Source organism: Primulina huaijiensis, chromosome 17, assembly GCF_012295235.1.
Source record: "Primulina huaijiensis isolate GDHJ02 chromosome 17, ASM1229523v2, whole genome shotgun sequence".
Classification (NCBI taxonomy): domain Eukaryota; kingdom Viridiplantae; phylum Streptophyta; class Magnoliopsida; order Lamiales; family Gesneriaceae; genus Primulina; species Primulina huaijiensis.
This window is the reverse complement of record NC_133322.1, coordinates 12,202,371-12,205,293: the sequence shown is the minus strand read 5'-3', so window position 1 is coordinate 12,205,293 and position 2,923 is coordinate 12,202,371. Positions and strand designations below refer to the sequence as shown.

The 2,923-nt window shown below is 28.2% G+C and overlaps 1 long non-coding RNA gene across 2 annotated transcripts; it reads left to right on the top strand.

Annotated features, from left to right (window-relative positions):
• Nucleotides 1-867: 867 nt before the first annotated feature.
• LOC140962345 (uncharacterized) lies at nucleotides 868-1,827 on the top strand. 2 transcript variants are annotated; one of them, XR_012172526.1, is made up of 3 exons: nucleotides 868-931; nucleotides 1,027-1,125; nucleotides 1,572-1,827. It is a non-coding gene; the product is annotated as an uncharacterized lncRNA (long non-coding RNA). The 2 variants fall into 2 exon arrangements; XR_012172525.1 differs by having other exon boundaries at nucleotides 879-1,125.
• Nucleotides 1,828-2,923: the final 1,096 nt, after the last annotated feature.

Here is a 2,923-nt window from a genome sequence, read left to right as displayed (position 1 = left end):
CAAACTATCGGTTGTTGGCTACGTCCTTTTAACTGCTGATATGTAAAGCTGATAAATCAGTTGACTTCTTTAGTCGATAGGATTAACTGATTGGGGTGTAACTGATCAGTCTTAATCGATCGTTTTGTAACTGATCAGTCTCAACTGATCGTCTAGTTGACTACTCATTTTAGTTTGCTCAGCTTTGTTCAGTTGCCTTTGATTATATACGCATTAATAGTTCGGGAAACTATCAGTTACGAAACTTCAGTTCAATTTTGTTTAGTTTTTTTGATCAGTTGTTCAATCTTTTCACGTTCAGTTTGTCAAACCCCGAAATTAAGTTTTCAACAAACCATTTACATTCTAGAAAATTGAATGTAATACAATATGACACTAGTAGAATTTTTGGTTTTTACTTCGCCATTAGTTACTTCGGCGATTATTAATTATAAAGTAATATATACCAATTAACTTCGATAATAACATCGGCGAAGTAAAATATTATTTTTTACTTTACAATTTAAAAAACGCGGGCTTCACTTCTAATTTTTGTAATATTTAACTTCGACGGAATAGTTTTGATGAAGTAAAAAGTTTAAAAAAAATTTAAAATTTATATATAGTGAAGTAAAAAAATGAACCATAATTTTAATTAATTTCCCTTAAATTATCTCTTAATCCATCGTGATCCTCATTTTTTTCAAAAATTTTCATGTTTTAGGTGTCAACGACAACGGTTTTAAAAACTGTTGTCGATGAGGGTGTTTTTTAATAACCAAGTTTGAAAACTATAGTGATCAAGTAAGTAGTAGATTATATTATTTTGAATGCATTCACTTATAAATATGGAAAAAAGAAGATAATTTTTTACTTTTTAAAATGTAGTGGATTCAAAATGTACAATGCCTCGAAGGGTATTTCTCAAAGGCCGTGTTTTAAATAATTGACGGTATGAATTGTGCCTATGTATTAAAAGATGAATGGATAGTTCTTATTATTTGGATTGTGATTGTTGCATTAACTTTTCAATTTCATTATATATAGGCTAATTTAAAACAAAGTGGTTCCGTTGAATGCGGATATTGTGTGATGAGGTACATGAAAGAGATAGTTGAATCTGAAAATCCACAGTCGGAGAAGATGGTAAGTTTCTTCTTTATGATATGCTATGATTTATTATCGAGATAAACTGCTGTCATTGGGATATGTGCACATAAAATATATATAATTATTAATTCTGGAATTTGTGCTATTAGAATTAATGATTGAGATAATTTGTTTCCGTTGGGATATATATGCATATGGTAATATGTGTTTTATGATAATTGATATATTGTTTTGCCATTTATTTTGTTGTTTATGATAAGCTTAGTTTTGTTGTTTATATGCATATGATTAGATCTTTATTTTTGAGAATGGTGTGTATGATATATGCCCAATTGTTTTTTTGTTGATATCAGTTTCTTATTATAAACTTTACAAAGATTTGCCTTTAGAAGCTAGAATTAATATATAGATTTCAGTGTCTTGATTTTTGTTGATATCAGTTTCTTATTAATCTAATGCATGTTGTACTTTTTACTTTTCAGTTTTCAAGATCAATCAAGAACCAATATTACAATCAATCTCAATATGATGAAGTCAGAAGTGAATGGAGCGAATTTGTCTACTCTTATGTAGGTGCTTAAATGAATCATGTGCATCATTGTGCATTTTAGGACATAATTTTGGATATACACTTTTTGTTTTGTGGATATACTTGCTGATATATTTTTGGGTTATACTTGTGGATTTGTGGATATATACTTGTGGATTGATCTATATATTTGTGGATTTGTGGATTTTCATTATTTTTAGATGGATAATTTAATAATCAAATGAATATATTTTAAGTTATATATGTGTGTATGTGTGTATATAGTGGTATTATTGTATATTAATTAAATTATTTTGATAAAGTAAAAATTGTGTTTTTACTTCACTACTTTATTAAATTAGTGTGGTAGTGATAAAGAATTACTTACGTTAAATTAAAATTGTGTTGTAATAAAATATGATTATTTACTTCAACACTAAATTAAATGATGAAGTAATAAAATACAAAATAACTCGTCATATTAAAATTGTGCCGAAGTTAAAGAAAGATTTTACTTCACCACAACTCAATAATTGTGAAGCCGTTCTCTATTAATTACTTCACTACAATACAAAAAATGAAGTCTTTTAAATCTACTACTTCGGCATTAAATGTAAATTGTGAAGTAAAAAAATATCAAATACTTCAACAAATAAAAATTATGGTGAAGTTATAGAATATATTTACTGCATCATAGTTCCAAAACATCGAAGTCGTTCGCATCAATTACTTCACCAAAATACAAAACCTGTGAAGTTAAACAACACATTTACTTCGTCATTCAATGTAAACTATGCAGTTATATATAAGCTATTACTTTTGCACTTTACGAAATCGATGAAGTAAAAGACGTTGTTTTACTTCGGCATTGGTCTAATTCCGGACCGGTTTTCCCTCATTGAACCGGCCAAAGACTTCGCTAATTTCTTGGATATGACTTCGGTGATAATACGAAGTAAAATGGTACCCTATTACTTCACGTGCGTCTACTTAAGCAATTATCTACCTATTACTTCATTTAATATGCGAAGTAAATCAAGGAAATTCTACTAGTGTGACCAATAAAATTAGAAATACACAATATAATAAAATATATAAATGAAACAATAATTCATAAAAATTAACTATAAATTCAAGGCCAAATGTCAAATGTGCTATATAGAAAGAAATTGTAGTAACCTCAACTCAATAACATACTGTTTCATTTCGGTTCATATCAATCCAAGATAATTTCATATAAATATAATTTAATGATCATTTCACGGATTAGGGATGTAGTTGTTGGATCTCGATTTTCTCGTGCCC